This window comes from Phocoena sinus, chromosome 1 (assembly GCF_008692025.1).
Source record: "Phocoena sinus isolate mPhoSin1 chromosome 1, mPhoSin1.pri, whole genome shotgun sequence".
Classification (NCBI taxonomy): domain Eukaryota; kingdom Metazoa; phylum Chordata; class Mammalia; order Artiodactyla; family Phocoenidae; genus Phocoena; species Phocoena sinus.
In genome coordinates, this window is record NC_045763.1 from 140,725,801 (window position 1) to 140,749,156 (window position 23,356).

General features: G+C 38.7%; 1 protein-coding gene across 3 annotated transcripts in view; it reads right to left on the reverse strand.

Moving 5' to 3' along the window:
• Window positions 1-23,356, reverse strand: part of NIBAN1 (niban apoptosis regulator 1) — a 172,131-nt gene that overhangs the window by 146,842 nt on the left and 1,933 nt on the right. The window lies entirely within an intron of this gene.

Here is a 23,356-nt window from a genome sequence, read left to right on the forward strand (position 1 = left end):
ACAGACCTGGGTTTGAATCCTAGGTTCTTACAGATTGAGAGCTCCCTTCTTTTTGTTTTTTTTCTTATCAAAGTATAGTCGATTTACAATATTATATGTTTCAGGTGTACAACATAGTGATTCAATATTTTTATATATTACACTCTATTTAAAGTTATTAAAAAATAATGAATAGGGTTTCCCTGGTGGCGCAGTGGTTGAGAGTCCACCTGCCGATGCAGGGGACGCAGGTTCGTGCCCCGGTCCAGGAAGATCCGACATGCCACGGAGCGGCTGGGCCCGTGAGCCATGGCTGCTGAGCCTGCGCGTCCGGAGCCTGTGCTCCGCAACGGGAGAGGCCACAACAGTAAGAGGCCCGCGTACCGAAAAAAAAAAAATAATAATAATAATGAATAGGACTTCCCTGGTGGCGCAGTGGTTAAGAATCCGCCTGCCATTGCCAGGGACACGGGTTAGAGCCCTGGTCTGGGAAGATCCCACATGCCGTGGAGCAACTAAGTGTGTGCCACAACTACTGATCCTGCACTCTACATCCCACGAGCCACAACTACTGAGCCCATGTGCCACAACTACTGAAGCCCGTGTGCCTAGAGCCTGTGCTCCGCAACGAGAAGCCACCACAACGAGAAGCCCATGCACCACAACGAAGAGCAGCCCCCTCTCACCGCAACTAGAGAAAGCCCGCGCGCAGCAACAAAGACCCAACACAGCCAAAAATAAATTTATTTTTAAAAAATAATGAATATATTTCTTTGTGCTATAATATATCCCTTCTTATATACACAGGAGCCTGACTGCTGACCAAAGGCCAAAGACCAGGGAGAACTGGCTGGGGCTGGGCAAAGGAGGTGGCAGAGGGCCTGATCCAGGAGCTAAGTGTGAGCCAAGAGGCAGAGAGTGGAAACTAGGAAGAATTCAGTTCTAGCACAATTCACTAACAAAATAATAATCCAAATACGCATAGATTGGCTTTAGGAGATAATGAGTTTCCTGTTACTGGAGGTATTGAAAGCTCCTCGCAGCCTTATAAGGGCATTCAAGCATAAGATGACCTTTAATAACTTTTAAATTCCCTTCCAAAGGGGTAAGCAGGTGATGTTTATTCCTTTACCATAATCTCCTTAAACTATGGGACATATACAGTGATGCCCCCAAATAATGGTGAAGTGGAAAAATAATGCGGATGGAAAAAGAGCTCTCAGATTATTTGGTTATTCAACCTACTCCTGGATAAGTACAATCAAGATATTCAAGAATATGCAGCAAGAAGAAAATATCCTTAAAAATAAGAATTGCCAAATACAATAATCACTATTAAATATGCCTATGGAATTTTTTTTCAAGAGATACTTAGGTATACACGGTGCTTAGAAAGGTGCTTAGAATGGTGCTTAGATTCAGATACATTTCTGTCTGAAAAAGGTCTGGAGATTCAGTTAACTCCAGTTCAATGCAATTATTTATTCATTTATTCATTTCATTCAATAAATAAGTTTTGAGGACAGATACCATGGAATACAAAGGGGGTAGGAAAATGCATAAGTAAAATTTCTCCTCCCAAGAGGTCGGATTACTTACTGCCAGAAATTCAGTGTAGGTGATACATTGTGCATCTATTATGCCTTTTGTTTTAAAGCTATAATTTAAAATTTTTTATAATAAAAAATTTTATATAATAATAATATATAATAAAAATTTTATATAAAATTTATAATTAAATTTTTTTTTCACACTTTCTTTTTTCTTTCACACTCTTTCTTTCACACTCTACAATTCTTTTTTCTTTCACACTCTACACCCAAGAAGTACTTCTAAGAGAATAATCAGAGATGCACATAAATATTAATGCATTAGGATGCTCACTAAAACTCTATTTTTAATAATAAAAATTTGAAAATGACATGTCCCACAGAGGAGAATGGTTAAATAAATTATAGGATATAATTTACAGAAGCTGATATCATCCACAGCCAATAAAACATGCTTTAGAAGAACATTTGGTGATAAGAGAATTGTTTGTGGCATAATGTGGAGTAGCAGTACACAGACTTGCATGCGAAATACAATCCACAGAGATGGCACACTGCACTTCTCTCTCAAAATGAAGCAGTTATTAATTTTGTGATAATGCTGTCCTTCAGAGTAACTATGAAAACTGAACTAGGATGATGCTAAGGGGCATGAATTGCACCTATTCAAGTGTAAAATCACAAGTTAGAATTTAAGTCTCAGTTCGTAATCTGGAAATTGGGGATGATAATATTTGTAGGAAATTATGTATAACTGAGTTTGGGTCCCTGCTCTGACACAGACCAGCCATATATACGGCTCTAGCACCACCAGGCAGACAGCAACCAACACCATCACTACTGCCATCATCATTATTGAGTGGAGGCCAAAAAAGAAGCAATAAAGAGATAATTCAATGGAGTGTTTATTTAAAACAACTCAATCAAGACAATGATTTTTTTTTTGTAGTTTAGTTTTATTTTTGGCTGCATTGAGTCTTCGTTGCTGTGCGCAGGCTGTCCCTAGTTGCGGAGAGTGGGGGCTACTCTTTGTTGCGGTGTGCGGGCTTCTCATTGCAGTGGCTTCTCTTGTTGCAGAGAATGGGCTCTAGGCGCACGGGCTTCAGTAGTCGTGGCACACGGACTCAGTAGTTGTGGCTTGCAGGCTCTAGAGTGCAGGCTCAGTAGTTGTGGCGCACGGGCTTAGTTGCTCTGCGGCATGTGGGATCTTCCTGCACCAGGGCTCGAACCCGTGTCCCCTGCATTGGCAGGCAGATTCTTAACCACTGCGCCACTAGGTAAGTCCCCAAGAGAATGATTTTTATATCTGCTTTATCTCCAAAATAGTTTTTTAAAATCAAGCGTTATAGGGGAGCGATCAAGGTTACCAGGGAAGAGGAATCTTCATTAATTTAGAAGTTGATGGTCTCATGATTGACCACCTATTAGCTTGATGCTGAACAAGGAATCTGAGCCCGTTGATGAAAAGGTGCACAATTTTTTTTTTCAGGTCATCCAGCACTGTTTAGCCGCGTAAGATGAAATTTGCAAAAGATAACTGAATAATAAGAAAGAGTAATGTAATTTATTCCCCACTGTAATTTACTCCACATTCTTAAGAAGGCAGGCCATGGACACACTGCCTTTTCGCTCCATCATTCTCCTGATATATACTAGGGGCCATTAACCTAGGTAAGAAGATGAATTACTAGAGATGATTATGTATGCCTTCAGCAGCTCACGAAATGTACCCGAGAACAATAAAGATATCTGATGACCTGTCAGGGAGATGCTTATGGAAATGAGAACATGATTACACTTCTGCTTGCTCATCTAAAGGCTATCATGATATATAGATGGAAAAATTTCACTTGCTCAGTAGCATCACAAATAAGAAGCTGGTTTCAGAGTAGGATATGCTAGAAAGGAAAATTCATGACCGAATTCCTAGTTCAGCAGTAAAAGAGGACAATAATGAACATAAATCAGCATCCAAGCTTATTTCCTTTGAAAACAATAATTTCATTAGATGACAGTTCTTACTGCTCTTCTGAAATTATAGAATTTGGCACTAAAATTATTTGTAATCTCGGAAGTAAAATATATTATAAATATATGTATCATCAGCATCTTTCTGCTCTTAAATAATAAATGATATTTCTGACTGGAATTCAACAACCTTCAAGGTATCCATGAGAATTAAGACAAAAAGAGGACGAGGCAACTGATATCAAGCCATACAGCAAACTCCTTTTGGGAGCAGGAACTCAATTAGGTTATTCTGAAGCCCAGCCTCTTCCTGTCATGGCAATACAGTGACACTGTTAAGAGCAGGGCCTTGGCTTCAGAGGGAATTCCATCCACTAAATAACACACATGTGACCTTAACCACAGACATAATCTCTCTGGGCCTCAGTCTTACCATCTGCAAAATAAGCATGATAATAGTACCTTCTCAGAAAGTTATTGTGAGGATTCAAATGAGATAATGTGTATAAGTTCTTAACATAGTGCCTGGCAGGTAATTAAAGGCTTACAAAACAGAAACAGAGTCACAGACGTAGAAAACAAACTTATGGTTACCAGGAGGTTAAGGCGGGGGAGGGATAAATTAGGAGATTGGGATTGACATATACACATTACTATATATAAAATAGGTAACTAATAAGGACCTACTGTAGAGCGCAGGGAACCCTACTCAGTACTCTGTAATGACCTATATGGGAAAAGAATCTAAAAAAGAGTGGATATATGCATATGTATAACTGATTCACTTTGCTGTACACCTGAAACTGACACAACATTGTAAATCAACTATACTCCAATAAAAATCTTAAAACAAACAAACAAAACAACAGTTATTATTAGAGGAGACATTCATTGTCTATCTGATATCTCCACTTGGATCTCAAACGTAGCATGTCCAAAAATGAACTCTTCACTCTCAAATGTGTTTCCCTCAGTCTTCCCTATTTCAGTAAGTTGCAACTCCATTCTTTATGTTGCTCAGGTCAGAAATCTTGGAGGTGTCCTTGAAGCCACTTTTTTTTTTCCTCCTATACCACAGACCTCATCAGCAAATCCTAGCAGGTCTACCTTCAAAATGTATTTATAACGCAACTACTTCTCACTACCTCCAGCTACCCCCTAGTCCAAGCCTTCCCTAACCTGGATCACAGATCTAGCTTCCTAACTAACCTCCAGCTTTCCCCCTTTTCCCTCTTACCGTCTGTTCTCTACACAGGAGTCAGAGAAATCAGATTATTTCACGCTTCTGCTCAAAACTCCCCATGGTGTCTCTTCTCATTCAGAGTAAAAGCCCAAGTCCTTACAGTAGCCTGCAAGTCCCTCTGTGATGTTGCCCCACCTACCCCCTGCACTCCATCATCCATTAGCCCTCATTGCTCATTCCTCTCTAACCACACTGGCTTCCCTGCTGTTCCTAAGGCAGGATAACCTCCCTTCCAAATTCAAAGCTTTCGAACTTGCTTTTCCCTCTGCCCAGGATGTATCTCCCCCAGATATTCCTGTATCCCACTCTAGCACTTCATTCAAATGTCAGAGAGGGCTTCCCTGGCCCCTTATCTGAAGTAGCAGCCCTCATCACACCCTCCTCTTCTCTGTTCTTATGTTTCTTCAAAATACTCATTACCACATATCATCTTATTATTTGTTTATTTTTCCCCACCAATACCTCCATGATAAAGTCCCTCAAGAGCAGTTTAGTGTGTTTTGTTCATCTCAGTTCATGAAACAGGGCACACTCTATTTGATGACTAAAAGAAAAGATACACAGTGAATGCCTCACCAGAAGAAATAGGTCTGTTCCATGCCATTTTATAAGTTCATCCTAAGTAAGATTCTTTAGTGAGACTTAATCAATAATATGACTTGTTTCACTAATAGGAAAACTGAGGCCTAAAGACAAGCCCAAAGTCACATGGTAAGTGTTAGAACCAGGACTCAAACAAGTTCTTCTGTACCAAGTGTCATGCACTTGTCCCTAAAGTCCATGCTTTCTATTGAGTATGGCGCATGCCGTAGTCTCAACTCCATGAATTATAGAAAATGGGCATCGGTTCAGTTCTGGTTCTAACTGGCTAAGGATTTTAAGGGAAAAAACTTTATATGCCGTACAGTTTATTTAAAACCTTTTACTTTGGTTTTAGAATAAATAAGATAAACTATTGTAAATGATAAAACAGCTAACAGTTGAGAGTCTAAGTCCCTAAGAGTGTTAAGTAATTTGCAAGGATTAGCGCAGTGAATCCTTACAACCTCCATCTGGGGCAGTACTACGATCCCCATTTTACCATTGAAGAAACGAAGGTCAGAGGAGATTAGGTAACTTTAAAAGCTTGCACAGCTAGAAAGTGATGGGCCAGAACCTGAACTAGTAGTCTGCCTGCAGAGCCAATGTTCTGTTGAATCACAAAAGCTGCAGAGGTAACATGTTTGATGAAAGTTTTGTAAGGATTTATCTGCTCTGTAAGTTCATTTTATTTTGTCCACTTTCCTGAAAAATGGAACAGATACATATTATAAATACCATTTTGAAAATTTTTATTAAACTTAAACGTCTTACACTCATTTGCAAAATATATCATTTCTCCTTTTAATTCACAATGCAAAGTTGAAAAATTATCCCTAGAGAAACAATGAGTTTGGCTCTCAACACATCTCAAGACGTCAAATATTTTCATAAAAACCGTACAGAGACACTAAGAGTTTGTGCTCTCTTTCTCAGACATTCATTGACGTCAATAACTGTGATGATCTGAAATAAGCAAAGGAGTTATGGTATGCCTCAAGAGTTTCTCATGAAAGTGCCACAGAACAATACTGAAGAGAGGAAGTGCCAAGACATGAAACATGTTGGTAAGTGGGTCACCAAGTTGTCATGGGGCAAGAGGCATTCCTTATGGCTCTTCCAGAACTTAACAATTCTAGGGACCACTGAAAATGCCAAGAAATGCAAGTTTAGAGACATCCCAGAGTCTAGGTGACACATAATACTTTCCAAAGAGTGTTGAGTAAGGGAACTATTTATTTCAATTGCAACAGCAAGTTATATGATTCAAGAAGCACTTACATTTTCTTAAATTCCTAAAAGGGGAAAAAATGATTTATTGGCAATGCATCATTTAAGGTAAGGGTTTTTTGTCTAAACTCTTATCTTAAATATTATTTAAATACACAATGGCCCAAATGCGATCCTATGAAAATCGGTGCATCATAGAGGGAGAAGGATCTGGAGGAAGGAAAAAACCCGGGGGAAGGAATATTCTGGAACAAAAAGGTCAGCAAAGACTTAAGACATCCTCTCAAATCTGGCTATAGAATCCACAGTGGGAGCCAAGAAGAGAAAATGGGAGAAAAGAAAATGAAGCCCACCATTTAGTTCTTTTAATTGCTCTCCATTGTGCTCCCTCCTGGCTGGAAGAAAGGGGTGATCATGTTAAGTACTAGGGTTCCAAATGTTTCCATTCCTTTAAGACAAAATCCAGAAGAGATGAGAATAGCGTAGCATTTCTTTATGAGCTTAAACATTCAACAGAGGGAAATACGGGGGGAAGAATGATCTCAGGGCTTCTTTCATATGGGATCATGAGGGAGGAAGTCAAGTACGAGCCAGTCTGTCTGCCCACCTGTGCCTGCAATTCTTCAGTAGCAAGAGGAAGCTGTACTTAAGTTTTAAACCTGGGGCTGAACAAGACATCAGATTGAAAGAAGAAACTTGCCATTTTCAGGATTTTATGTATAACTATGAATTAAGAGTATATTCTGGTATGGACTGGAAACTTAAAGTTAGAGATTTTTGGTTTGGTTTGGTTTGACTGAAATACCATGGACTATGAAAAGAGCTCTGTCCCAGAAGTGAGGGGACCTGAGTTCCAGTCCCACATCTGCCATTACTAGCTATGCAGATAGGAGCAACTCAGTCTCTCAGATCACAATAAAGTGATTGGGTTAGATGTTTATCTCTAAGGTCCCTTGCAGTTCTGTGAATCTTTATTCAAGAGTAGGAGCCTAAAAGAATTATGTGAGCCATAAACATGAGTCTCAAATGTAATCTGAAGTCTTCTAGTAGCAGGTTAAAATTTTTTAATGGATTGGATTAATTTTACTTTATACTTAATGTATTTTATTTATATATGTATTTAACCCAGAAGGACCAAAATAGTATCACTTCAATATGTAATTGCTATTAAATAATATTACTAAGATATTTTACATTCTTTCCTTTGTACTAAGTCTTCAAAACCTGATGTGTATTTTGTACTTGCATCATATCTTTATTTGGACTAGCCATATTTCAAGTACTCAATAGTCAAGTTTAGAGGGCTTGAGGTTTTCTTACCTAAAGATAAAGATATAGCTTATCTTCAAAGTGAAATTACATTTAAAGTAGAAAAGCTATTCATTAAAATGTTAGGGTCAACATATTGAAGAGATGTAAGGGAAGATGTGATCAACAAAGGGATTGGACTTTTGATGGTAATTGCCAAATGGAAAGATACAGAAGGAAGCTGTGTCATGTGGAAATTCAAGGGTTAGACAGAAATGATGTATGCCACCTCCAGGCCTGATAAAATGTTTGCACCTAATTCACCACTATCCCTCTTCTCTTATCTAGACATATGCAGGTGTTCCATTAAGATCTATGTGGCCATAAGAATAGTGGAGCCACCAGATCAGGAGTTTCTAATCTGGGGTCTATGGATGTTTATGGAATCTTCAGATAGAATTCAGGGAGTCCAAAAATTGAATGAGGGTAAATAACAACTTTATTTTTATTAACTTTCAACTCAAATTCAGCATTTCCTTCAATTATGAATGTAAGCAAACCACAGTAGAAGTTAACAGTACTTGTGACCTCATCCTCAACAGAGATCACAGATGTCTTCTTAGCACATTTCATTAACTGAATATCATACAATAGCACTTCATCAAAGTGACAGCAGTTATTAGACCCACCACGAGACCTTGTCATTGACTGCATTAATAAAGAAGCACATATATTATTATGTCACAGATTTTTAATGTATTTCGATATCTGTATTTCAATAAAATTGGTTTCTTTTGTAAGCCTGTGTACTTTTTTAAATTTAAAAATATTATTCTGAGAAGGGGTCCATAGGTTTCACCAGACTACCAAAAGGCTCCATGGCACAATGCACTAGAGGGAAAGACTCTGGGTCCTTGAATGACCCCAACCCCCTTCTCTATCCCACACCAAATCACACTGGATTGTGTAATGAGTGAGAAATAAATCGTTATCATGTCAAGCCACTGAGGTTTGAGGAATGTTAGTTTCAGCAGTTAGCCCACTCTAATGTACAACTGAAATGTGGCTTCAGGCCAATGCCAACTGGTTACAACTGTGAGCAGATTCCATACACTGAAGAGACAGGCACTGGCAGTTACAAGCTGGTAAACTGGGTCTCAAAAAAAAAAAGAAAAGGACCCCGCCCGATGGCTGATTTATTTATTTATTTTTGGCTGCTTGGGTGTTCATTGCTGCGTGCAGGCTTCCTCTAGTTGCGGCGAGTGGGGGCTATTCTTTGTTGCAGTGCGCAGGCTTCTCATTGCAGGGGCTTCTCTTGTTGCAGAGCACGGGCTCTAGGCACACGGGCTTCAGTAGTTGTGGTGCACGGGGTTAGCTGCTCCACGGCATGTGGGCTCTTCCTGGACCAGGGCTCAAACCCGTGTCCCCTGCATTGGCAGGCAGATTCTTAACCACTGCGCCACCAGGAAAGCCCCCCCGTGGCTGATTTTAAATTACCAATAGGATGTCACTGAATTCTGAATTAGGAAGGATGCCCAGCCAGCGTGAGTTGACTCCTGGGACATCACTGGGACTATTCTCCTTATGACATTTCCTAGAAGAGTGTCTTGCTATCACCCTCCCCTGGTTGGAGGGGAGAGGTGTGTGCAGAATCTTGAGAATAGTTGTTTAAAGGCTCCTATTTAAATCATCGTATCTGACTTTTTCATGATGAATAAATAAAGCAGAATACCCTAGATGCAGTAATTTGTACATTCAACAAGCTGTTGAAAAGAATCTAATTAGTACTAATTACAATACTAGAGTGTCCCAACAAATTATAATGCCATTGCTTCTGTAGAGGCATTGTGTTTAAACACTCTGAAACATTAATTAGTCTACAGAACAGATGTGGGAGATAGGTATTATTCGGCAGTGTCTGAAAGCCAATTATATACTCTGGGAAAGCCTCATGCTGTTCCTGATAGTAAAAAAAATTGATTATCATAATAGTAGGATTGGGAAATTCCAGAATTATATGACCTTCATTTCTGACCTTCCTTTATTTCACTGGGCATTACTGCTGTCCCCATTTTACATATGAGAAACTGAATCTGATCTGCCAGTTGACAGATCCAAAATCTACAGAGAATCCAGCTTCAGATTCAGCAAGTCCTCAGGAGATTATCATGCCTATTTTTCAAATTTGAAAGCTCCATTTATGAGTCTTTTGTGCCTTACTTCCCAAATATAAATATTTTCTTTTATAATGAAGTTGTTTAAAGGCACAATTTTATTAGAGTTAATTTAAAGTGACCTACTATGCCTGCTTTCACCTATTTGTAAATTCCCTACTATGTTTTGCTAACATTTAGACAAATTTTACTTTCTGGATTAAGCTATTTATAATCTCATCCACTAAAAATATTCACTTCAAAAAAACAGTCAAATCATTTGGGGTTAAGATATGGAATCAGGGGTTTAGTAAACGTTTCAAGGGATAAATTACTGGCTTATCTTATTTAAAGTTAATAAGTGACTGTTCAAATCTTATCAAGCTGATGCTCCTTTCCATCAGAAAGGAGCTATGTGGACAAGAAAAAGCTATGTGGACAAGATTTGTAATTTCTGGAAGAACATTTGATATTCCATTGGTTATCCTCTGAGAAATTTACTTGCCTGGAACATAGTAGGCACTCAATAAATATTAGTGTTTAATGTTGTTATTATTATTATCATTCCTCAGACCAGAAGTTATCATTTTTAGTTAAGAATTGACATCCCAGTTGATATGCACAGGTCTTAGTTATGCTCTAAAATTATCTGCTTTAAATAGTACAATATATGTATATGTATAGCTGATTCACTTTGTTATAAAGCAGAAACTAACACACACACAAAAAAGTTAATAAACATAAAAAAAATTTAATAGTACATTTCAATTAATGTTGCTAATTTAATCCTTCTTTACAATGAAACCATTTAAAATATTTATACTCCAGATATTACACAATATTATTACCATTGCTAGTAAAATTTACCTTTATTCTAACTCTAAGCCTACATCTGTTTTGTTTAGTCCATTATTCAGACATACCTAACTAACTCACTCAGCATGACTTACATAGGAAATAATTTTTAAAACAAACATGTTCACTCGAAATTGGGAAAACTTCTGAGTTCTTTTGAGCTAATCATAGAAATTGTCACTTGCCCTATGTGAGCCCCAGAGGTAATGGTACGTGACCACTACTAACAGTGTCCTTTTCAAAAGAACATCCACAATTTCCCTTCATTTCTGAGTTGATCCTGCTCATCTGTCCCGGCCCCAGACCAGCACCATCTCAGCAGTTCTTCATGAAGATCTGCTCTGCTCCTCTCCCAAACCTATTGAGAATGTTGGTAGCAAGTAGTACAGCTACATTCTCCAACAGATGTTCCAACAGACTTCAAAAACACGGTATTCATATTGTTCTTTCCTAGAGACTGGAGACAAGAATTATTATTTCTATCTTCCATTTCTCTCCTCATTGTGGTCATGTTTTCCTCTACTTTAGGAAATGGAACATATTTATAAAAACTGTCTTAACATCCTTGTCTGCTAATTTCATCATGTCTGTAATTCCTAAATCCATTCTATTGATGGATTTTTTTCCTTTGAGTTATGAATATTTTCCTGCTTCTTCATTTGCCTGGTAATCTTTGATCAGATTCTGGGTATTGTGAATTTTACATTGTTGAACGTATATTTTATTGTATTCCTATAAAGAATGTTGGACTTTGTTCAGGCATGCAGTTAAGTTACTTAGGATCAGTCTGATCCTTTTGAGGTTTGCTTTTTACATTTTGTATTAGGTCCAGACCAGGGTTAACGTCTAGTGCTAATTTCTGTTCACTACTACAATGCCCTATGTAATAGAAGGTCTTTCTGTTTCATTTTGTTGTTGTTGTTGTTTTAAGGTCTTTCTGGTTTGGATGATGGGAATGTAAACTATTCCCAGTCCTGGATGAGTGCCAGGAATTGACTCTATAAAACCAGATACACATGATCTTCTATTCTAGAAAATGGTCTTGTATTTTTTTTTTGCTAATTTTCTCCTCTTGATTTTCTTTTCTTTTTTTTTTTTGCAGTACGCGGGCCTCTCTCTGTTGTGGCCTCTCCCGTTGCGGAGCACAGGCTCCAGACGCACAGGCTCAGAGGCCATGGCTCACAGGCCCAGCCGCTCCGCGGCATGTGCGATCTTCCCGGACCGGGGCACGAACCCGTGTCCCCTGCATCGGCAGGCAGACTCCCAACCACTGCACCACCAGGGAAGTCCTCCTCTTCATTTTCTTTGTTCTCTATTTCCTAGGACTTCTGTGAGTCAGATATTGAAATTTTTGGATTGACCCTTGAATTTTTTTTATTATTGCCTCTTCTATTTTCCATATTTAGATGTTTTTGTTCTATTTTCTCCAAGATTTTCTCAAGTTTGTTTTCCAGAGCAACGATTGGATTTTTAAACTTCTTGACCATTAGATTTTTAATTTCCAAGAGATATTTCTTATTCTATTATTGTCATTTCTTCATTGCATCCTGAACTTGTTTTCCAAACTCAATATTTCTCTCATTTTTTAGGATATTCACTATAGTTACATTTTTTTTCTCCTTTCACTCATTTATAAAGCAAATATTTATTGGTAACAAACCATATACCAGACACTGATCTCTCAAAACAAAGACCCTGCTTTCGTGGAGGTGAAAGTGCTGATAGACAGGCAATAAAAAACTGACAAATAAATATATTTTATGTCTGTTAGTAATAAGTGCTACGAGGAATCCCCTCCATCACAAACCTTTCCCTCGTGCTCACTACATTCCACCCATACCACCCTTCCTTCAATTCCTTCAGGTTCCTTCTCCTCTTCCCTTTCTATACACTGTTCTCTCTACTCCAAATATTCTTCCCCATCCTCCTGAGCACTATATCTTAAGTATATCTCATCTCCTTGCTCTATCATTACCATCAGTTTTCTGTCTCAATACCCTTTTTACTCCGTTCATAACATTTATCAAAACTCGTAATGTTGCTTACTTACCATTTAATAGCCATTCATGCTTCTTCCTTGCCAAGTGAGCCTTATTTTGTTCAGGTGTCCCTATAGCCATGTGCTTCAGTGAGGATAGGGCCCAGCCCCAGGCAGGGGTGAATCTGGATTAGTCTAACCAAATCATGATAATTCCATACTCTTTCCAGTAATAACTTAGGAAGGAATGTGTGACCCTGTTCTGATCAGTGGGATATAAAGGCAAGTCTGCTTGTAAGGCATCTGGAGAAGGTTTGTTCTTATAAAGAGACTCACAGAATAGACAGTCCTCTTCTCGGCCTCTGGGACATTGCTTTACTGAAGAACGTGTACTTTTTTTTTACTTTTGCTACTCTAGTCATCTTTCAACCATAGGAGAGCTAGTCCACAGAGAGCAGAAAGATAGAAATAAGCTGACCTTTGATGATATCACTGAGCCACTAAATTAGTCCTACCTTCATGTTTCTTTATGTTCCCATGAGCTCTACTTGAGAAATCTACTAGATAATGAGCTTCAAACACCAATGAGACATCAACATAAGGACTGATGTATTCAGTAATACTTACTTGGAAAACAAAGATTAAATGAGAAAAAAAGAATGTAATATAATGGTTATATGCCCTGACATAGTAAAATCATAAAATAAAATTGGGGGAGAATTGGGATAGCATATACAAAAATTTTGTTACTAATTCTTAAATCAGCTTGTTCAACATTTTTCTACAATCATAATTGATGGTGGTAGTATTCACATTATTCTCTGAAATAGTTGTATATATTAAGTGGGATAACATAGATAACAATTTGAGGATATTTAATTCTACCATCTATTGTGCCTCTGAGAACCAAGAAAAAGGAGATAAAAATATAATGTAGGAGACATACCTTTTTTTTCACAGTTCTGTCCACTAAAAAGGTCCAGAAACAATGGCCAACCCAGTCATAGCAATGAGCCTCTCTAGGCCCAAACTGTCTTCTTGAATACCATTTTCCACTAAAAGAAACCAGGGATTCTTATAGATATTGCTTATTCCAAGTATGGAATAGGAAATAAATGTGATGAACCAAGACTTACTGGAAGGCAAGGAAGCTATCAAATACTACTAGGGTAATTTCAAAAGGACTCAGGAGCCAACTTGAAGAGGCTTTCATTGCCAATGATGGGAAATTTGGGCTTCAACAAGGATAAGAATTACAATGGAATTCATAAGTTTACAATGATATTTTTTAAGTTAATTGATCACCTTCAGGGGATGACAGGAAACCAACAAATTATCTTGAAAAGTGGTAAGTAAAATGAAAGGGTAAAGTTTTTATCCTGCCTTTCCTATATGAACTATCGTATGAGGCAACCAAAGAGTAAATAAGGAAAGTATCACTCTATAAAACTATTCCAGCTAATAAGTGAAAACAAAGTGACATAATTAGAACATCACCATTCTTCAATCCCAGTGAATTAATGTGTCCTGGCAATGAGCATCAATAACTGCTAACATCACAAAAAGAGACAACCAAATGTTAGGTGCCTCCAAATGAAGAACACAGCACCACCTATAGCCTTGACAAAAGTATTAATCCTCAGTCTGATCACATCTCACTATCTGTCGATTTGTAGAAAATACAGGAGAAATGCGTGGAACTGCACCATGAAAAAATTCCAGACTGTGGAAAACCCTACATGTCCAATAGCCCAGATCTGTCAACAGATCATTTGCAAGTAAAAGTCAGAGACGTAAGGGAAACCTGTAGATTAAAAGAAACTTAAAAAGATATCTTTATAATGGGCAAGACTAAATTATAGTGTTTAAAAATGCATTGTTGGGTGATAAAACTATAGGAAATATAAGAAAGTCATTACTATAAAATCTAGGATGAGTAATGTGGTCATCTGTTACACTGGCAGCCCCTAACGAACCACAGCTCATGGTATTCATGACTTTGTGGAGTCCTCTCCTCTTGCATCTGAACTGGCCCTGAGACTTGCTTTAACCAATAGAATGTGGCAGAGCAATACTGTGCTGTCCTAAGGCTAAGCCATAAGAAGCTCTGGCAGCGTCTAGAAGCTTCTGCATTCTTGCAAACCCTGACCTAGCATTTTAAAAGTTCAGGACCCTACTGGAAAGACCATGTAGAAAGTCCACCTGGAGAGACAGCTTACCCAAGTTCAGACCAGCCACCAGCCAATCTGCCAGCTGAATGGACTCACAGGACTGACTACTAGGAAATAAGTAGAATCACCCAGTGGAATCCGAGGCAGATAGCACAACTGCGAAGAAATAAATAGTTCTTTTAGGAGTCAGTATCTTCAGGGGTAGTTTTTTTTGGAGAGACAAAGGGGTCTAAGATTGGGATGGGGTACATGGAGGCTTCTGGGATGGCTAGTAAAGTTCCTTCCAATTGTTGACCTGGGTGGTGGCTACAGGACATTTGCCTTGTAATGATGCACTAAGCTATGCATTTGTTTTGCATGGTTTTGAAGCCATGTTTTATTTTTAAATAAAAGAAAAAAAAATCCACATGGTTTGGCATAGAAACTTTTACTCTTTTTCCAAAATTCCTTCAGACTATGGACTTTTTAAAAAGCACTTCAAGCCTCCTAGTAAAAAACTATTGATTTATTCTGATCCTATCTACAGCAATATCCAAACAACATCAAGCATAGAAGTATAAACTTCTTTGGGTCTTAGACCTTGCAATTTGCAAAACTGAATTAATTTCTTTCGTATATCTAAATCTTTTCTTCTCTCCTGTAAGTGAGAAAAAACATGTAGTACCAAAAAAAAAAAAAAAAAAAGAGGCACTTTTATAAGCTGGCCTGCAATTTCTTATTGGCAGCAACTTGCTAGTCTCTTTTTAAAATGAATTTTCCAGTTTCGGAGGAGAAAATCTGTATTGCATTTGGGATTGTGTGTGTGTGCGTGTTTTAGTTTGGAACTGTTAGAATTTCAGCCCTCATGTCATATGTTTTACTAAAGTGCTTTTAACAGACTGTGGCAGATGAATTGTGCTCTTTTATTCTTTTGTCTTCCTTTTCATTATTATCCTCACCTCTGACTTCATTTTCCATTTCACAAGGCAAACTGCTGTATGTACCTTTTTTCTTAAAATGGTGTTAGTTAGCTTCACTGATCAAAAATATTAAAATTTCTGATTAGGAGATTAAAATTCACTGTCAATGCACGTTGCATATTTTGTAAAACTTTCACAGTACATTTATTTTAATTAAATTAGAAACTACTGTCACAAATTCTGCTCCTCCTGTTGCACTTTTTACCTGGGAACCCAGTTCAGATCTTTCCAGAGAACAACAGAGTAAAATCATAATCAGCTCAGTAGTCCACAGCAAAAATAAATAAAAATCACTATTGTCATTCTAGGAGTTACTATTACTAAAACACCCGTGATGAAGTGATCCTCTTGTAGCCAACGTCCATAGGCAAAAAAAAAAGTGTTTCATCAAAACCAGATCTTGATTTACTATCTGACTCTATGCGCTCATCAGAACATGAATTGGGACCAAAGAGGGAAGATGGCTCTTTCTTCCAAAAGCACGGGAGAAAATATTGATTTGTCTCAGCCTAGGGTCTTTATTTTTGATGAATCTAAGAACCTCAATTCACATTAAATTCCCCAAGTCTTGATTTCCAGTCGCAAAGACTAAAGGTAGTAGAAAGTAATAATTGCCACCAGAAATTCCTAATCTGCAATAGTTTTCCTAATGCAAAACTGCCAGCTTCATTAGTAGACTGTCATTTCTTAAATTAAAACATAATGGGTCCAACAAACAAAAGCCCAGGACCAGATGGCTTCACAGGTGAATTCTATCAAACGTTTAGAGAAGAGCTAACACCTATCCTTCTCGAACTCTTCCAAAATATAGCAGAGGGAGGAACACTCCCAAATTCCTTCTACGAGGCCACCATCACCTTGATACCAAAACCAGACAAAGATGTCACAAAGAAAGAAAACTACAGGCCAATATCACTGATGAACATAGATGCAAAAATCCTCAACAAAATACTAGCAAACAGAATCCAACAGCACATTAAAGGGATCATACACCATGATTAAGTGGGGTTTATTCCAGGAATGCAAGGATTCTTCAATATACGCAAATCTATCAATGTGATAAACCATATTAACAAATTGAAGGAGAAAAACCATATGATCATTCAATAGATGCAGAGAAAGCTTTCGACAAAATTCAACACCCATTTATGATAAAAACCCTCCAGAAAGTAGGCATAGAGGGAACTTTCCTCAACATAATAAAGGCCATATATGACAAGCCCACAGCAAACATCATCCTCAATGGTGAAAAACTGAAAGCATTTCCACTAAGATCAGGAACAAGACAAGGTTGCCCATTCTCACCACTCTTATTCAACATAGTTTTGGAAGTTTTAGCCACAGCAATCAGAGAAGAAAAGGAAATAAAAGGAATCCACATCGGAAAAGAAGAAGTAAAGCTGTCACTGTTTGCAGATGACATGATACTATACATAGAGAATCCTAAAGATGCTACCAGAAAACTACTAGAGCAAATCAATGAATTTGGTAAAGTAGCAGGATACAAAATTAATGCACAGAAATCTCTGGCATTCCTATATACTAATGATGAAAAATCTGAAAGTGAAATCAAGAAAACACTCCCATTTACCATTGCAACAAAAAGAATAAAATATCTAGGAATAAACCTACCTAAGGAGACGAAAGACCTGTATGCAGAAAATTATAAGACACTGATGAAAGAAATTAAAGATGATACAAATAGATGGAGAGATATACCATGTTCTTGGATGGGAAGAATCAACATTGTGAAAATGACTCTACTACCCAAAGCAATCTACAGATTCAATGCAATCCCTATCAAACTACCACTGGCATTTTTTACAGAACTAGAACAAAAAATTTCGCAACTTGTATGGAAACACAAAAGACCCCGAATAGCCAAAGCAATCTTGAGAATGAAAAAAGGAGCTGGAGGAATCAGGCTCCCTGACTTCAGACTATACTACAAAGCAACAGTAATCAAGACAGTATGGTACTGGCACAAAAACAGAAAGATAGATCAGTGGAACAGGATAGAAAGCCCAGAGATAAACCCACGCACATATGGACACCTTATCTTTGATAAAGGAGGCAGGAATGTACAGTGGAGAAAGGACAGCCTCTTCAATAAATGGTGCTGGGAAAACTGGACAGGTACATGTAAAAGTATGAGATTAGATCACTCCCTAATACCATACACAAAAATAAGCTCAAAATGGATTAAAGACCTAAATGTAAGGCCAGAAACTATCAAACTCTTAGAAGAAAACATAGGAAGAACACTCTATGACATAAATCACAGCAAGATCCTTTCTGACCCACCTCCTAGAGTAATGGAAATAAAAACAAAAATAAACAAATGGGACCTAATGAAACTTCAAAGCTTTTGCACAGCAAAGGAAACCATAATCAAGACCAAAAGACAACCCTCAGAATGGGAGAAAACATTTGCAAATGAAGCAACTGACAGAGGATTAATCTCCAAAATTTACAAGCAGCTCATGCAGCTCAATAACAAAAAAACAAACAACCCCATCCAAAAATGGGCAGAAGACCTAAATAGACATTTCTCCAAAGAAGATATACAGAATGTCAACAAACACATGAAAGAATGCTCAACATCATTAATCATTAGGGAAATGCAAATCCAAACTACAATGAGATATCATCTCATACCAGTCAGAATGGCCATCATCAAAAAATCTAGAAACAGTAAATGCTGGAGAGGGTGTGGAGAAAAGGGAACACCTTTGCACTGCTGGTGGGAATGTGAATTGGTTCAGCCACTATGGAGAACAGTATGGAGGTTCCTTAAAAAACTACAAATAGAATTACCATATGACCCAGCAATCCCACTACTGGGCATATACCCTGAGAAAACCGAAATTCATAAAGAGTCATGTACCAAAATGTTCATTGCAGCTCTATTTACAATAGCCTGGAGATGGAAACAACCTAAGCGCCCATCATCGGATGAATGGATAAAGAAGATGTGGCACATATACACAATGGAATATTACTCAGCCATAAAAAGAAATGAAATTGAGCTATTTGTAATGAGATGGATAGACCTAGAGTCTGTCATACAGAGTGAAGTAAGTCAGAAAGAAAAAGACAAATACCGTATGCTAACACATATATATGGAATTTAAGGGGAAAAAAATGTCATGAAGAACCTAGGGGTAAGACAGGAATAAAGACGCAGACCTACTGGAGAACGGACTTGAGGATATGGGGAGGGGAAGGGTGAGTTTTGACAGAGCGAGAGAGAGTCATCGACATATACACACTAACAAACGTAGTAAGGTAGATAGCTAGGGGGAAGCAGCCGCAAGGCACAAGGATATTAGCTCGGTGCTTTGTGACAGCCTGGAGGGGTGGGATGGGGAGAGTGGGAGGGAGGGAGACGCAAGAGGGAAGACATATGGGAACATATGTATATGTATAGCTGATTCACTTTGTTATAAAGCAGAAACTAACACACCATTGTAAAGCAAATATACCCCAATAAAGATGTTTAAAAAAAAAAAAACCATAATGGGATCAATATATCTTTGTGCATTATTTACACAGGGCCCTCTCCTTCTGCTTTTCCCCCGTCCCTGCTGTTCCCACCTGAGGCACTGCAATTCCTCACTTCTTAGGAGAACCCATTTATTTCTACAAATTAGGAACTGAGACAAATACTAATGGGATAATTCTTACCCACTTCCTACTTTCTTTGGATTAATTTTTCTTGAGGGGGACCTAATAAGGCAGCACTTAGTGTACTGGCTAGAATGCTTTGGGCCATAAATAACAGAAGAAAATTATATTAGTTAGGATAAGTTTGACTGTGGATAACAGTAATAGCACGGATAACACTAGCTTAAGTAAGATAGAAGTTTATTTCTCCCTTATTATGGTCCAGAGGTAAGTAGTCCAAAGCTGGTATGTAAGTTCTACTACATGAAGTCCTCAGGAACCTAGGCTCCTTTGTCCACTTATTCCACTTTGCATGAATTCCTTCTTAAAGGACAAGCCATCATCCAAGATGGCTGCTCCAGTCACTTTCGCAATCTAGCCAGCAGTATGGAGGACAGGACAAAGAAAGGCACACCCTTTCCCTTTAAGGTCACTTTCTGGGGACTGCATACAGCACTTCTACCTACATCCCATTAGCCAAAACTCAGTTACATGACCCTATCTAGTTGCAAAGGAGACTGGGAAATATCTTTATTCTAGGAGTTCGTGTGGCCAGCTAACATTTGGAAGTTCTATTATTTTAAAAAGCAAGAGAGAATTATATTAGGGGATAACTAGCAGTCTCTACCAGCCCAGCTCAAAGAGGACTTAGTATCTATCACAACAAGACGTACTCAAGAGTAGGGCAGGCAATCAGCGAGGTTTGCTGGGCTCCAGCTTCTCCTCTCTGAGACTGCCTCAGCCTGGCACTGCTCCAGGTGTTGCCTATGTCTTAAGCTAGTGCCCCTCCTGCTCATCAAGATAAAAACAGCAGTTCCAGGCATCACATTTCAGACGCAATAAAATCCAAAAGAAGGAGAGAATACATCTCTTCCCTTTGTCTCCTTTTGAAAAGGGAAGAAAGTTTTCTTAGAAGCAGCCAGCAAAGTTCCCTTCAAGCTTCAATGGACAGGGACTTCCCTGTTGGCGCAGTGGTTAAGAATCCACCTGCCTATGCAGGGGACACTGGTTTGATCCCTGGTCCGGGAAGATCCCACATGCCGCAGAGCAACTAAGCCCGCGTGCCACAACTACTGAAGCCCGCGCACCTAGAGCCCATGCTCCACAGCAAGAAAAGCCACCGCAATGAGAAGCCCACGCACCACAACACAACTAGAAAAAAGCCCACATGCAGCAACGAAGACCCAACACAGCCAAAAAACAAAAAAGCTTCAGTGGCCAGATTTCATCACAATCCCATGCCTTGTATACAGTTGACCCTTGAACATCAGCGGGGAAATGGCTGTGAGGGGCGCCCCCCACTCTGCACAGTTGGCCCTCCATATATGCGTTCCTCAGTAACTGCAGTTCCTCCATATCTGTGGCTCCACATGCCCAGATTCAACCAACTGTGGATCATATAGTACTGCAGAATTTGCTATTGAAAAAACCCTGCATATAAGTGGATCCATGCAGTTCAAATCCATGTTGTTCAAGGGTCAACTGCAATCACTGACAAGAACATACCACCATGATAGGCATGGACCAACTAGCACCCATCTCTCAGAAGCCATAAGTGGGGCTAGCCTCTCGGAAACAGAGGGCTGCCCTAACAAAACTGGGGCTCTGTTATGAAAGAGGAATGGGGAAACGACGCTGGGTTGGCATCTAATAGTGTCTACCACACCCTGTATCCTAAAATTCCATTACAATATACAGTTGACCCTTGAACAACATATGGGTTTGAACTCCGTGGGTCCACTTACTTTTTTTCAATAGTAAATACTACAGCACTACATGATCCACAGTTGGTTGAATCCGTGGATGTGGATCCATGGATAGCAAGGAACCGCAGTTACGGAGGGCCTACTATAAGTTATACACAGATTTTCGACAGTACAGAGGGTCAGCACCCCTAACCCCCATATTGTTCAAGGGTCAACTGTACTTTTACTAGAGATAAATTGAATTCTGAGATTACATCAGACCAGTTCTTTTACCCATCTCCTACCAACAAATTACAGCTGAAGAACAAGCAAATGTGTGGACTAATAACTACGCATCTAGGTTGAGGAGACTGCAAACTCCCTATCTTCCATTCACCTGGTCTAGGGAGACTTCACTCCAGACACTATCATCAGCATAAATTTCACATACAGCCACCTAAGTTAACCCTTATGGTATAAATATGAGAAAATTCCTCTGAGAGAAATACATGTTGTTTTTAAGCTGAAACTCATTTCTTCCTTTATAAGCATCAGATCACTGATGAGTATTTCAGAGGAAGCCGCTTTACAGGTGAGGTGTGGCTGACAATGTGATAGTCAGTCTAGGAGAAGAACAGTTTTCCTGATTGCTATTTGCTGCTACCAGGCCTAGAGGTGTCCTCCAGCATCCCCCAGCCCACCCCAAGAACCCAAGTATCCCTCAGTTCTCAGCCGCAGCATTGATTTTCCAGTACTTTTCCGACCCTCCACAGGACATATGTGAGAGAGTTTTCAAGTTTGTTTTCTTTTGATTCATCAACAATTCAATGGTAATTTTTTAAAGGAAATAAAATTATTGCTTTAACAGGAAAACGCTGTGTTTTTTGACGCTGTAGTTCACTTTTAGGCATACCAAAAGTTTAAAAGGAAAAAAACACAGGGCAGGAAAAGAGAAAAGTGCCCTAAATTGACCACTGATGCCTGGATTTTATGAGCTTTCTTTCTCATTAAAGCAAGATCCTTTTAGGTCACTGTTAAAAGCATTCCTGATGGCTAACAGATGACACTACCCATGTGATTACAAGCTGGTCTTAGTATTGTTTATTAATAGCAACATCTCATCAAGGGAAGTTACTGAAAGACTTCTAGACACATCCCCAAAATGTATTCTGTTGTTAAAAAACATGAGCGCGGTACTAATTTTCAAAACTAACATCTTTAGAAATGAAGTAACTCCTTTAACACTTCTGGTGCCCCTTTATCTAGAGATTTACCAAATCTTAAGAAATAATGTACTTTCAAAATATCCATGGGACAAAGATCACTAATAATACAAAGGTTTGCGGCACACAAACCAGGTGGCAGCTATTAAATGATTTGACCAAAAGTAAGTGCTGATACAGAATCATTAGCCTACTAGCAATACAGCTGCTCATAACACGTACAAGATTAAGTTAGCAAAATTCACTCCAAATGTATTGACTAGTTATTCTCCATGTTGGCAAAGTTTATAAAGCTTGAAAGAAAGTTATCTTCTCAGCTACAGGAGATTTCAAATCTATAATATTTCACTGGCGGCTACTTTATGAGAAAGGTTATAAAATCGTGCTTAAACTTTACTGTCATACTTTCAATTGTTCTGCTCACAATTAAATCAAAGCTTGAGAATATTTGTGGGCTAACGGATGGGCAAAGCAGTGAAGACAGGGTTATGGTTTTTTTCAGGGATCTGGGGCTTCAAAACCATCAGGAAATCACAGCCTCATGAACTTCTTTTGCTCATGCACTAACAATTCACAACACCACGCATTTTTCCAGTGCTCTTTTCTCTTTTTGGCAAGACTAGTATTCTCAAACGAGGCAACTTCTCATTTTCTCTGGAGGTATTCTAACTTTAACTCTTCTCTTCCCTCCACCCCTACATACCTTGAAAGTGCCCTCGCAAACAAATAATGAGGAGATATAACTGAACAAGACTAGAGGATATAATGACTGTCACACAATCTGCTTATAGTTTTATGCATTCAGAACGCATTTATTACAAGTCCTTCCTGTGTACTAGCTAGCTCATATTTTTGTATGTCATAATTTA